We start from the raw sequence: 16,019 nt of genomic DNA on the forward strand, positions 1-16,019 counted from the left end.
GATCATTATCATCATTGAACGTCTTAAATAAAAAGCATAGTAATTCCATATGCAAATGGATGCCCCATGTTGCCCGCATTTTATGAAAGGAAAAGGTCACAAGAGCAATGTATGATGTTTGAGTGTATATTCTGGGTAAGGTTAAAGTACTTGTTTCAGATCATGCTACTTGTCAAAGATCTGTAACTTTGAACCATTTACAGATTTTCTTAATTCAGATGATGTTAAAAGAATTGCAAGTTTGCAAATGTGATTCATTGCTCGCCATCATTAAAGCAACATAAATTTATTTTAAAGTCCTTGCAAAAACTTGAGAAATATGAAAAAAATAGATTCAACAGAATGCCTCAAATGATGAAATGATCTTCCTCACTTGGATGCCCCTCAAGTTGTTGAAGTCGATCAGATTCTTGTTACGTATTTTCTGTATGATTCTCTTGATTGTGGAGTAATTCTCGATAGTGCGTGCAATGAGCGTTCTCATCATACTACCTGGGGTACGGGGCTTCATGGACTTCTCTGGATATGGTGACACCACATGTGCGTCGAACAACTGTTGGTAAAGCTCCTTATATGTCATAGGGTCGAAGTGTTCTCATTTTTTGATGAATCATGTGAAGATAATTAATGTGAATGTAAAGAAATGAACAAAATGCAAAATGTTTAAATGCATGAAGCATGAAATGTCCGAGGCATTGATCCGAAAAATGTGCCTATTATTCTGAATAATCCTTATTGGGGACAAAAATGTTACGTCTGAAGAGACAAAAAACTTTTTGATGGTATAGATCCCGCACAGCCTCTGGCAAGTTGATTTGTCTTCCGCTTCTTCACCGGTTGAATATCCTGTCGAACCGTTCCAGCTTCTTTGGCTAAACTTGTGTGGGTGACGAGTTGCTTGCCCCAAAAAAGGTCTCGAATGACTGCATCTCCGGCCTTCACTCTATGCCGAGCTTGTTCCAAACGAAAGTGTCTTTGGAGCCTTCCATCCGAAGTTTGTCGACTTGTTTTTGGAATTCATCAATAATGGTCTCCAGCTTAGCTAGGGTTTCACCATCTTGTTCTCGTAATTTTCGAAAGGATTCTCCGGGTCAATAACCATTTCCTCGTCTTGCCCCTGCAACATTTGCCTCTAAGTATTCTTTAATCCCGGTTGGACTTCTGAGCTTTTTATCTCGTTGTATTATTACCCCTTTGTCCATTAATATAGACTATTTACGTTTAACAAACACATTTTTGGTGGATCAACACCTCACTTTAATGATGCGAATGATCAAAAAAATGCAAAAGAACAAAAAATGAAAGGAGAGAAAAAAAAAGTTAGTGAGATAAGGATAATAAAAAAATGAAAATGAAAATGAAAAGTCCTACCCCACATGATATCTACCCCACATGCTTATTATTCCTACCCGGACATGATCTCTATCCCGCATGTTAATTTTGAACTAGTCCTAACCGCATACATTTCTAGTTCACATTCTTTGTAATAGAAAATAAAGTAGGAAATAATCTCAAAGTAGCCTAGGGTTTGAAATGAGGTTTTGGGGTGGGCTCTAATTCCCTCTAGTCTCCCGGTTTAAGTTCTAAAAGGGTACCCGAGTTCTCCTTGCTGGTACCCCTTGGGCTTGCCAGACCCTTAGTCCTAAGCCTATTACAAGCTTGCGTGGACTAAGTTAAACTCGATAGGACACATTCCCTTATGTCTGTGCGGTGAATAAATTCACACGAAGACGTAAGGTATATGAATCCCGAAGGCTACTTGCTAAGCATATGCGGTGAATAAATTCACACGAATGTGTCGCTTTCACCCCCACTTAAAACGGGTTCGGAGCTCGGGTTTAGAGCTTAGAGATGACAATTTTGAAAAAATCTGAAATCATTAAAAAAACGTTAGTACAACTATTTATTTGAAAAATAATCAAAGGTAAATAATTAGAATCAAATAAACAAATTAAAATTTAAACTTGTAATTTTCGCTAAAAAAGACAACCAGAAATTAATTTCGGCCTGACTCACTTACACATGTCCCCAGCGGAGTTGCCAAGCTGTCGCGACTGACTTTCGGTTGGGCTCCGGAATTGGGCTTCGACTTGAAAAATATGGATTGGAGTCGCCACCGATCATTTTAAAACGATATTTAGGTAGATCGGACACCATCTTACTTGATCTGCATTTTACCAGGAATGTGTCGGGTTCGGGAGTCGGTTACAGTCAAGGAAGGGTTAGCACCCTTGAACTGCCCTTTCGGTACCAATTAATTTGTCGGTTATCTTAATTGCGAAAATTAAAATTAAAATTTAAAAATTAAATTCAAATCATTTACCTTTGATCGATATAAAAAAAATCCTCTAAAAAGAAAAAAATGTTAGATAAGAGATGTTAAATAAATATTAAATAAACAAAAGAGATGAACTAAAATAAATAAATAAAATAAAATTTTAAAAGTAATAACATAAATGAAAATAAAAGTGGACCCATAATAAATGAATGACCAAATGTTGAATTTACCCAAAGTCTATGTCACGAAATGATATTGAATTCTTTCATTGAAGTGCTCTTCACATGCCTGGAACTTGATAATCCGCATGTAATTAAGCATCTCATTTGTTGACTTCATTCTCTCCTTGTTCTCGACATCCACTGCCCATTTCGCGTCTGATTCGAGAATGAGGTTGCGTAATCCAAGGCCTATAGCGATGCTAAGCCTTTGTCGAATACCCCAAATTCCATCAATATTCAACATAAAATCGTGAACCCAGATACCATTTTCATCTCTAATTAAGTCTCCCCGCTGATGCCATTCCAGTCCTTGAGCTTTGAGCCCCATCAATGTTTAACTTCCAGCCAGAAGCAATGATGTAATGGCCTTCACTCTTGAGACGTCGAGCAATGTGGGAAGCAATGAACCCACCGGCACCAGTGATGGAAAAGCGGAGTTTCTCCGAGGACCAATAAGGCTCCCTCTCCAAGGCATCATAGGTGTAAGCACCATATTTGGTCCCATCAACACTTTCCATCCTGAAAAATAGTAAGAAGTTGAGAACTTTTCCCCATGAGAACAATCGAGCCACCTCAGAGACCCTTGCGAATGTTCTGGAGTCGGTTAGAACCCACGTTGTCGACAGGCGACGATTAGGATCTGAGTGTACTCGTCTAAGAGTTGAAATAGCTTCGCATCGTAGTAGGTTTCACTGCCGTTTCTACTGGTTATTGACAAAGAGGCAACGTGTAAAAGAACAAAAAATGAGGGCCAAGACGAATTCGGATGGTCAGTCAAGGCGGACAGGCAATCAACGCCGTCTCCTTAACCTCTGACTAGATTTGAGAATTGTTGATGAAGAAAAAACTGGAGGCTGGTCTCAGTGCCAATCTCTCTGCGTCGGGAGAGAGATTTATTTCATCTTTTTACGTGTCCACAACCCCCCACCGCTAAACTCTTTGTTTCTCCCCTTTTGTGTTTTTCCTTTTGTGATTTGTTATCCCCCCCCCTGTTAATCTCAACCCCCTATCTGATGAAGCTTTCCACTTTCCTTTTGAGAGAAAAAAAGGAAGAAAACGTGCGAAGTGGGTGATGAAAGTGAGAGTAATGGAGGTTGTTGGGTGTTTGAGTGGGTGAGGTAATGGTAGGTAGTGGGGCTTGCAAAAAAATAAAATTAAAAATATTAATAATAATAATAATAATAATTAATAATAACAATAAATAATGTATATATATATATATATATAAGTCCGGTCAAAAACGGGTGTCTACAATTTTGAATCAATAATGAAATTTATATTAGAATTTTAATATTTCTTTATTTCGATTGGAGTAAGAATCGATTGGAGTAAGAATCGATTGTTTTAAGTTATGAGAGACTGATTCTTCTCAATAGGAAATAATTAAATATTATTATGTTTCGTCCAAAAATTGAAAAAATATTATTTTTAGGGGATATTAAATACTTGAACTTGGAAATTTTATTACAAAGACAATTAATTAATCGACTAGGTACTGATTTAGGACGTTGTGGGGGTGCTAATCTTTCCCCACACGTAACCGACTCCCAAACTTGAATTTTGGTAATGGAGACTACAAGTTTGTTATTTTAATTAAAATTAATATTTTATTAAAATGACAAATACGTTTTTGGGATCCCAAGCACACTCTAATCAAATATTAGTGGTGACTCCTTGAACCACGTTTTATCATTAATCGACCATCAAAAAAATATTTTGAAATGAGGCTCTTTGTTTCCCTTTCGAAAAAAAATCGTTTTGACACATTGATGAATGATTTTCTATCCGGAAAAGCATTTTGAGGATATATATTAGGTGGGGATGGAAGTGATTCATGTTGAACAATAAACAGATAGATCATGTATAATTACTTTGAAACTCAAAAAGATGATTTGAGAAATTCTTGCATCTTCTCCCCACGTTTGATTTTTTTTATATAGAAAATTTTGCACTTGATGATTTGAAATCCAAATGGATAAATTAGGGTTTTAGGGATTAGGTTCTTTAAAGAGGGTGAAAGAAGTCGATCATTGTGGAAGACGATCTCGTGTGATAAAATGATGATAAGTTAGTTGGATAACGTGCCACAACACTATTTCCTCACTTTCAATAATAGTTATTAGTGTCGAGCAATTAATTTCCTATATATCAGTAAAGTGTGTGTCAAATTGTTAGTTTTGAAACACTCGTGGGAAAAAATTACTCAAACATAAATGACTAGTTATGTTGTTTATTCTTATTTTAATCAATAAATTATGTTTTAATCATTATATTTTAATTTTTTTTAGTTTAATTCTAAAAGTATAAAAAGAAAAATTAAAACATAATCATGAATAACTACAAATAATTTTATTAAAATCGATTTTAATTTTAGACCACTTTAATATTCACTATAAATTTCACCTATTTCCTTAATTTTCTACCATTCTCATTTTCCAATTTTCCCCTCCTAAAAATATAATGCCAGACCAACCTATTTTCTACCGGCGATTTTTCTTCTTCGAAAAATTCCATTTTCCTTAAATATTTACCCTTTAGACATTCTTTCATATATATTTTCTTATCTAACATCATTTGTAGAAAGGCGTCGCCTATGTATTGTGCTTTACGCCACGTGTCGAAAGGAACAACTCATGTACCGCGCCTTACGTTACGTGTAAAAAAATGGGTGTTATATTCGTAAAGTTTTTTAAAATGTCAACTTTTTTTATTTATTTTTTATGTGTGAAAAAAAATTTATGCATTAAAATCTTTAAAAATTCTTTTGTAAATTATTTTATAACTCGATAAATTTTGATTTTTACATGAAATTACACAATACATATAATCTAGTATAGGAAATCTCTGAGTGTAAGTAATTTAAAATATAAATAATTTTATAAAAGTTTTATAACTAGTATTTCTTTTATAAAATGATGATAAGAAATATTTTATAATTTAAAAATTATAAATTTCATATATTTTTAAAAAATTTATTGACTTTTAAAATTAATTGTTTAAAAATATAAAAAATATTAAAAATAAATTTTTAATTATAATTGAGGGATCAAATGAATTATTATTCATTAATTATTATTTTTAAAAACAATTAATAATGTTTATTCATTTTTAATAAAATTAGAATTTTATATTTATTTTATATTTTTTAAAATTAATATTAAAAAGAATATTTTAAATATATAGGTGATATTTTTAGTTTTACATTCTTTTTTTATTGAATTTTGTTACAAGTTTAGAGAGTAACACAAAAGAAAGGAAAATCTTTAGATTTTCATGTATGTATTTATACTTTTCTTTTAGAAACATTTAACATAATTTTTCTTAATTAATTTGAATAATAGCAGAATAAATGATTAATTTGAATTATAACTCACATATTTAAAAATCAATTAAATATAAAAAAAAGAATTAAAAGTGAATAAAATTTAATAAAAAAGAATGTAAAGCTAAAAATAAATTATTTTAATATTTTTATATATTTTTAAACAATTAATTTTAAAAGTCAATAAATTTTTCAAAAAGATATGAAATTTATAATTTTTTAAACTATAAAATATTTTTTATCATCATCATCATCATTTTGTAAAAGAAATACTATTTATAAAACTTTAATAAAAGTATTCATGTTTTAAATTACTTACCCTCAAAGTTTTCCTATACTAGAATATACGTAGTGTAATTTCATACAAAAATAAAAAAATTATCGATTTATAAAATAATTTTTAAATAATATTTAAAGATTTTAATGTAGAAAGTTTTTTTCACACACAAAAATAAATAAATAAAGTTGATATTTTTACACAAAAATCACTATAACATAAATTAATTACATATTAGACACCATTTTAAAAATATTTACAAAACTAACATCCAATTTTTACATGTGACACCATGGCGCGGTACATGGGCCGCGTCTTTCTACAAAAGGTGTTAGATCGAGAAATATATCTGAAAGGGTGTCTTACAAATAAATATATAACGAAAATGTGATTTTTTGGGAAAATCACATTTCCTACCTAATAAAATTTGGTTTCTCCCATTTTTGATGAACTTATAGATTCGAAAAATAAATCTACATTTCAACCTTATAATCATTTTGATCGATTTACTTGCTTGTGTTGTTCCAAGTTTTGCTGACATCTCTCGAGATGAGCTCTACCATATATGTTGGAGTTTACCATTGTCACATTTTCGTTATTGTGTTTCAGTTCTTCGCCATGAGCTAGAGCGGGACATCGTTCGTGTAATATCCCAAATAACGAGTTAGTGACTAAATTGTAAAAGTTCAGAATTTGGTGATTAAAGTAGAATAATTAAATAGTTTAAAAATAATTGTTAGTAAATATGAAATGAATTAAAAGACAAACTGGTCATTTGCAAGGAAAATTTATAATTAAGAATTTTGATGGGGTTATATTATAACCCACGTGGGGCTTGAGTAGGAAACAAATGTTTCTAGATTTCTCTCATCTCTTCTTCCTTCTTTCTTATCTTCTTCACTCTTCTCTTCTTCCAAACGTGAAGACCCAAGCTTAAGGTAAGAATCAGAACCTTGGTCGTTTCTTTGATTTTTAGCTTGGAAATTGAAGTTTGGATGTTATATAAGCTAAAGGAAAGCTTATATGACATTAAGACAACAAGATAAGTGTTTTAGAGATAGATTTGGAAAATGGGTTTTTAGATGAAATTTTGATATGGATGAGTTTTTGAAGTTAGAATAAGATTTTTGACTTGTCAAGAAGTTAATTAAGGAATATGGAGTGTTAGAATTGGATTTAAAACATGTTGAAATTGGGTATGATTTTAGCTTTGAGAATTTGAATGAAGCATGGGAGATTTTAAAGTATTGGAATTGATAGAAGTTAATTAAAATGGTTGTAGTTAAGTTTGGTGGTATAAAAGGAACCTTGTCTGAGAAGTTTAGTGAAGAGTTGATGATCTTCGGGTTTGAACAGTAAAATTTCAGATTATGCAGAGGGAATCGATACCCCTTGGGGGGAATCGATTCCCCTAAAGAAAATGTTGAAGTTTGGTTTATTAAATTAGTTTAAGTTGTTAGTATCAAATTACAAGGGTTAGGCTTCTGATAAATATCTTGAAAATTATGTTTATGTAGATATAAAACGTAATTCTATTCCGGAACAATCGAAGAGTTAGGATTGAAACAACGAAAGCGAGGCCAAGGTGAGTGCCTATTTTAAGGGTAGTACAATGGAATAAGACTTGTGATAAGTCTAATCCTATGATGATTTTTATAGAACACATAGTATGAACATGCATACATGATAATTATTATGATACATGCATAAGGTATATGCTCATATGATTTGATAAATGATATATGTGAATAAATTCAAATGTATATGTGATAGATAAGTGACATGAGCACATGAACATATGAATTATAAGAATGATGCCCATAGTATACGATGAGAGCTATAGTTATAGTTGGCATGCCAAGAGTCGAGGGTTTCATAGGTCCTTCGGGACAACTCATAGGTCCTTCGGGACATATTCACAGGTCCTTCGGGACAAAATTTCATATGCCACTCAGTGGGAGTTATACGAGCTGTGGTGACAGCAATAGTGCACAACCTCAATGTACTCGAATACCTTGAGTTCTCAGTAATGTACATGGGCTTATAGAATGTTATCAAAGGTAATTGCATTATTATTTTATATGTTATATCATTGAATGGATAGATCACATGTTCATATTTATAAGGAATACATCATCATTATATTTATATACCTCACTAAGTCTATGACTTAGCGTGTAAGTGATTTACACTTAGGTACAGAAAAGTAAGAAGATCGATCTTAAGAGCAGCAACGCATCATACCATCATTAGGAGATCAAATCAGAAGTAAACAACAAAGTATGTATTTTAGTTGTATAAAGTATGTTGGCATGTAATAAGTTGTTAGTTACGAACACTCTGATCGACTTTTGTAATGTTTTTAAATGTAATTATGTAAGTGTATAGTAATGAACGGATGAATTTTTACGATTTTATGTACATTTTACGGAAGTACTGCAGTACTGTAGCAGTACTGTAGCAGGGGAATCGGTTCCCTATTTGTAAACTGGAAAATATAACATTTCGGGTACTGTAGCAGGTTATTGTTCACGGTACTGTAGCAGATTATTGTTTATACGTATTTATTGTTCGCAAATACATTTTTTTACCTCAAAATTTTATACTAAATATAATTTAATAATATATTATCTTATTTTCCTAAAATAAGTTCAAATATTTTGTTATTTTATAAGGAAATTATTTTAAAAAGGTAATGTCACATCTCGGACTCGTACTCGGGTCGGGTACGGGTTAGGGGTGTGATATTTAATGGTATCAGAGCAAGGTTTAGTCGATTCTCGGCATAAACCGGAGTCTATAGTGTTTATAATGTATACATGCCAACAAAATAGTGAAAACTTCTTATCTTGTATGGTAATGAGTATGTTGTTTTGCTAATAGAATGATATGTTTATTTTTAATAGATGTTCGGACATGATAGTTCTCGAAGTCAAGCGGGAGATGATCAACCCGCTGAAAGTAGTAATTCATCTGCCCTGGCCAGGCAAGGTGAAGAACAGACACCTTCTAGAGTCCCTGTAGCTGATCAAGATATGTTCTTTAGAACGTTAGATGCAATATTGACGCGTTTCCAACCTCCTGTTACTTCAACTCCAAAAATGAATATTGCAAAGGAGTTGAAGGGTTTAGGAGCTCCAGAGTTTAAAGGTGAAGCCGAGGAAATCTGGCTATGGACCTTTGGCTTAATGATGTGAAAATTATGTTAGAAGGACTCCATGTTTTGATGTGGAGAAGTTACGGGGGTGGTCTATTTGCTTCGTGGGCAAGCGAGAATTTGGTGGAAAAATGTCACTTGAGGATGACCAGTGATCAAGTGACATGGTCTCTGTTCCTGGAAGAGTTTCGACATAAGTATAGGAGACCCAATTCATCAAACAAATGAAGCAAGAATTTTTAAATTTGAAACAAATGATCGCACTGTATATGAGTATGAGTGCGAATTAATAAGTTAAGCGCTTGCAGCAGAGTTGGTGCTACAGAGAAAGATTCCTGTGAGTGGTTTGTTGAGGGGCTTGCGTCCAAGGCTAAAAGAAATGTTGATTGTATTGAATCTGTCCTTATTCCAAGTAGTAAATGTGCTAAAGCTCTAGAGAGAGAGCAGAATGAACGGTTTGGGGAGCAGAGCCAAAAGAACTGGAGCTTTATCAAGCTCTACACTACCAAAGAGAGGTAGAGATTTTGGTTTTCGATATCAAACAAGATCTGAATCAGTGTCATCCTCTGCTAGAGGATCGAATCAGGAAAGAGCTAGACGAACTCAATCTGTGGGGACTGGTGATGGGGACATTTTATGAGAGACTGTCCTTTGAGGGTAGAAGAGTTTGTTCCACAGGAGAGGTCTGCTTCAATGTCCCAGAGGGGACGGGGTAGAGGAAGAGGTAGAACTCAACATGAATCCTCTACTCAGCAAGAAGTTCGCTCTACTGCTCGGGTGTATAATCTCAAACCAATGAAGACCGGGATGATCAGAGATAATAACAGGTACCTTTTTACTGTTTGATAAACATGTTATGGTATTGATTGATCCGGGGTCTATATACTCATACATTAGTAGCAAGTTAGTTAGAGAACTGAACATTCCGCTAGAAGCCACTAATAATGAAGTAATAGTGACAAATCCATTAGGGCATAGTGCTAGTGTGAATTTGGTATGTCGAGGATGTCCCATACGAATTCAGGAAATTGAATTCCCTGCTAATTTGATGGAATTACCCTTCGATGAATTGAAGAGATACTGGGAATGGATTGGTTATTTCGTTATTATGGGAATGTGGATTGTAGATTGAAAAGAGTAACGTTGAAAAGTCCGGAAGGGGTAGAAGTCGTGGTGTTTAGTGAAGGTGGAATCCATTGGCAAATGTAATCTCCGTGATAACGACAAAGAAGTTATGCTACAGGGATGTCAAGGGTTTATTGCTAATGTGTTGGATATTAGAACCAAGGAGAAAGAATTGAGAAATTCCTATAGTCACAAAGTTTCCTGATATATTTCCTGCAGAATTACCAGGTTTGCCTCCAAACAGAGAGGTAGAATTCCATATTGAAATAATGCTTGGAAATGCGCCTATTACTATGGCTCCATACAGAATGGCTCCAAAAGAATTGCAAGAGTTAAAGATACAGTTAAAGGAGTTGTTAGATAAAGGATTTATAAGACCAAGTGTCTCACCGTGGGGAGCTCCGGTGTTGTTCGTCAAAAAGAATGATGGATCAATGCGTCTTTGCATTGATTATAGACAGCTTAATAAGGTGACCATCAAGAACAAATATCCACTTCCCCGAATTGACGATCTGTTTGATCAATTAAAATGAGCTTCAGTGTTCTCGAAAATTGATTTACGTTCTGGTTATCATCAATTAAAGATTCAAGACAAAGATATCCCAAATACGGCATTTAGAACGAGATATGGTCACTATGAGTTTATTGTGATACCGTTTGGAGTTACTAATGCACCAGCTGCTTTCATGGATCTCATGAACAGAATATTCCAACCCTATTTGGATCAATTTGTGGTGGTTTATTGACGATATTCTCGTGTATTCAAAGTCCAAAGAAGAACAAAGTTCACACTTGAAGAAGGTGTTACGATTTTGAGAGAAAAGAAGCTTTATGCCAAACTCTCCAAATGAATTCTGGTTGAAGGAAGTGACTTTCCTTGGACATGTGATTTCTGCAGAAGGAATTCGAGTGGATCCCCAAAAGATTAAAGTTATTTAGAGTGGGAAGTTCCAAAGAATGTGTCAGAAGTCCGGAGTTTTCTGGGTTAGCTGGTTATTACTGAAGATTCGTTAAAAACTTTTCGATAATAGCATTACCCCTAACCAAGTTATTGAGGAAAGAGGTAAAATTTGCTTGGACTCCAGAATGTCAGGAAAGTTTTGAAAATTTAAAGAAGATTTTGACAGAAGCTCCTGTGTTGGTTCAACCTGAGTCTGGCAAGAATTTTTTGGTTTATAGTGATGAGTCCTATAATGGCTTGGGATGTGTGTTGATGCAAGAAGGCAAAGTGGTGGCATATGCGTCAAGACAATTGAAGTCACATGAGAAAAACTATCTAATGATTTGAGATGGATGCAGTAGTATTTGCTCTTAAGATTTGGCGTCACTACTTGTATGGTGAAAGATGTTATTTATATACAGATCACAAGAGTTTAAAGTACTTGATGACTCAGAAAGAGTTGAATTTAAGACAGAGAAGATGGGTAGAATTTCTCAAGGATTATGATGTTGTGATCGATTTCCATCCGGGAAAAGCAAATGTGGTAGCGGATGCCTTAAGTCGAAAGACATTGTAGTTCTACGAGCTATGGATGCTAGATATCATTAAGTGAAGATAGTGCTATTTGTGCTGAATTGACTCTCAAGCCATCATGGCTAGATAGAATTAAAGAATTGCAAGCTAGGGATGAAAAGTGTTCAAAGAGGCTACAACAAATAAGGAATGGAGAGTGTACAGATATGAGATGAAAGCTTATGGGAACCTATATTATCAAGGGAGGATAGTAATTCCAAATGATGATGAGTTAAAGAATGATGTATTAACGGAAGCTCACTGTAGTCCATTAACGATGCACCCAGGAGGAAAACAAAATGTATATGGACCTCAAGAGTCGATATTGGTGGCCAGGAATGAAGAAAGACATTACAGAATTTGTGTCCAAATGTTTGACTTGTCAACAAGTCAAAGCTGAGCATCAAGTTCCGTCAGGATTATTGCAACCAATGACGATTCCTCAGTGGAAATGGGATAACATAACGATGGATTTTGTAACGGGTTACCTGTAACTCTAAACAAAAGAGATTCAATTTGGGTGATTGTAGATAGGTTGACTAAGTCAGCCCATTTTATTCCGGTACGAACTAATTTCTCCATGGATAAGTATGCTGAGTTGTACATCCAAGAGATTATACGGTTGCATGGTGTACCTGTTTCTATAGTTCTGATCGAGATCCTCGATTTACTTCAAGATTTGGAAGGCATTGCATGGAGCATTGGGAACTCGATTAAATTTTAGCACATCGTTTCATCCTCAGACGATGGACAATCCGAACGGACTATTCAAATTTTAGAGGACATGTTAAGAGCTTGTGTAATTGAATTCAAAGGATCATGGGAAAAATATTTGCCACTTGCTGAATTCGCTTACAACAACAGCTATCAGTCGAGTATTAAAATGGTTCCCTACGAAGCTCTTTACGGAAGAAAGTGTCGTACGCCTTTGAACTGGTACGAGCTCAAATATAAAGAACTGCTTGGTCCTGAGTTGATTCAGGAAGTAGAAGAAAAGGTCCAAATAATTCAGAGTAATCTAAAAGCTGCAGCAGACAGACAAAAATCATATGCAGATCTAAAAAGGAAAGAAATTGAGTTTCAAGTCGGAGATAAAGTGTTTTTAAAAGTGTCTCCATAGAAGAAGGTGTTGAGGTTTGGTCGAAAAGGAAAATTGAGTCCTCGGTTTATTGGACCATATGAGATTGTAAAGAGAGTAGGACATGTAGCATATCAGCTAGCTTTACCACCTGAGATGGAAAAGATACATGATGTCTTTCACGTTTCAATGCTTCGAAGATATAGATCTGATCCCTCTTATCGTGACACCAGAAGAGATTGAGGTTCGACTGACTTGACTTATGAGGAAGAACCTGTTCAAATATTAGCTCACGAAGTGAAACAACTAAGGAATAAGACTATTCCTTTGGTCAAAGTGCTATGGAGAAATCATAAAGTAAAAGAAGCAACGTGGGAACGTGAAGAAGATATGCGACATCAATACCCATTTGTTGTGAATAAAAATTCGAGGACGAATTTCTTAAGGGGGAGAATTTGTAATATCCCAAATAAGGGTTAGTGACTAATTGTAAAAATTCAGAATTTGGTGATTAAAGTAGAATAATTAAATAGTTTAAAAATAATTGTTAGTAAATATGAAATGAATTAAAGGACAAACTGGTCATTTGCAAGGAAAATTTAATTAAGAATTTGATGGGGTTATATTATAACCCACGTGGGGCTTGAGTAGGAAAAAAAAATGTTTCCAGATTTCTCTCATCTCTTCTTCCTTTTTCTTATCTTCTTCACTTCTCTTCTTCCAAACGTGAAGACCCAAGCTTAAGGTAAGAATCAGAACCTTGGTCGTTTCTTTGATTTTTAGCTTGGAAATTGAAGTTTAGATGTTATAAGCTAAAGGAAAGCTTATATGACATTAAGACAACAAGATAAATGTTTTAGAGATAGATTTGGAAAATGGGTTTTTAGATGAAATTTTCATGGATGAGTTTTTGAAGTTAGAATAAGATTTGACTTGTGAAGAAGTTAATTAAGGAATATGGAGTGTTAGAATTGGATTTAAAACATGTTGAAAATTGGGTATGATTTTTAGCTTTGAGAATTTGAATGAGCATGGGAGATTTTAAAGATTGGAATTGATAGAAGTTAATTAAAATGGTTGTAGTTAAGTTTGGTGGTATGAAAGGAACCTTGTCTGAGAAATTTAGTGAAGAGTTGATGATCTTCGGGTTTGAACAGTAAAATTTCAGATATGCAGAGGGAATCGATACCCCTTGGGGGAATCGATTCCCCCTAAAAGAAAATGTTGAAGTTTGGTTTATTAAATTATTTTAAGTTGTTAGTATCAATTACAAGGGTTAGGCTTCTGATAAATATCTTGAAAATTATGTTATGTAGATATAAAAACGTATTCTATTCCGGAACAATCAAAGAGTTAGGATTGAAACAACGAAAGCGAGGCCAAGGTGAGTGCGTATTTTAAGGGTAGTACAATGGAATAAGACTTGTGATAAGTCTAATCCTATGATGATTTATAGAACAATAGTTATGAACATGCATACATGATAATTATTATGATACATGCATAAGGTATATGCTCATATGATTTGATAAATGATATATGTGAATAAATTCAAATGTATGTGATATGATAAGTGACATGAGCACATGAACATATGAATTATAAGAATGATGCCCATAGTATACGATATGAGAGCTATAGGTATAGTTGGCATGCCAAGAGTTGAAGGTTTCATAGGTCCTTCAGGACAACTCATAGGTCTTTCGGGACATATTCACAGGTCATTCGGGACAAAATTTCATATGTCACTCAGTGGGACTTATACGAGCTGTGGTGACATCAATAGTGCACAACCTCAATGTACTCGAATACCTTGAGTTCTCAGTAATGTACATGGGCTTATAGAATGTTATCAAGGTAATTGCATTATATGTTATGTTATATCATTGAATGGATAGATCACATGTTCATATTATAAGGAATACATCATCATTATTTATATACCTCACTAAGTCTATGACTTAGCGTGTAAGTGATTTACACGTAGGTACAGAAAAGTAAGATCGATCTTAAGAGCAGCAACGCAGCATACCATCATTAGGGGATCAAATCAGAAGTAAACAACAAAGTATGTATTTTAGTTGTATAAAGTATGTTGGCATGTAATAAGTTGTTAGTTACGAACACTCTGATCGACTTTTCTAATGTTTTTAAATGTAATTATGTACGTGTATAGTAATGAACGGATAAATTTTTACGAATTTTATGTACATTTTTACGGAAGTACTGTAGCGGTACTGTAGCAGTATTGTAGCAGTACTGTAGTAGGGGAATCGGTTCCCTGTAGCAGGGAATCGATTCCCTATTTGTAAACTGGAAAATTTAACATTTCGGGTACTGTAACAGGTTACTGTTCACGGTACTGTAGCAGATTATTTTATACGTATTTTATTGTTCGCAAAACATTTTTTTTACCTCAAATTTTATACTGAATATAATTATAATATATTATCTTTTTTAAAATAAGTTCAAATTTTGTTATTTTATAAGGAAAATTATTTTAAAAAGGTAATGTCACATCTCGTACTCGTACTCGGATCGGGTACGGGTTTGGGGTGTGACAGTTCGAATGATCAAACCAGTGTATGTGCTACTGAAGCGCAATGCATTGCCGAAAAGTACGTTCTTGTATCCATTTCTATTTTTCCTCAATTGTAAAAGCGCTATTTCTTTTGTTTTTTGAATTTAGGGTTTAGGGTTTAACAAATCAAGAGTTTAATGTATCTATTAAAATTCTTGATAATAAGTTTAGTACAAAGGCAGGGGGACTAAAATTAAATTGAAGGACATTCCTATTAGTTGGAGATATAACTAACAATGGGATAAATGCTATTTCTTTATTAATTTGGTGCTTTTTTTTTTGAGTTCTTAAGCTTTGTTTTTTATTTCTGTCGTGGAAATATTTCTCACTCCTGAAATCCATTATTCAATATTCTGAACTTCTATGGCATTTTGAGATGACTCAGTGAGAGATAATTTAGATCGAATTAAGTGTAGGTTTGTGTTTAGGGTTTGTAATAGTGTGGACAATTGATTTTTCAATGGGTA

Source organism: Hibiscus syriacus, unplaced genomic scaffold (genome assembly GCF_006381635.1).
Source record: "Hibiscus syriacus cultivar Baekdansim isolate YM2019G1 unplaced genomic scaffold, ASM638163v2 tig00116971_pilon, whole genome shotgun sequence".
Classification (NCBI taxonomy): Eukaryota; Viridiplantae; Streptophyta; class Magnoliopsida; order Malvales; family Malvaceae; genus Hibiscus; species Hibiscus syriacus.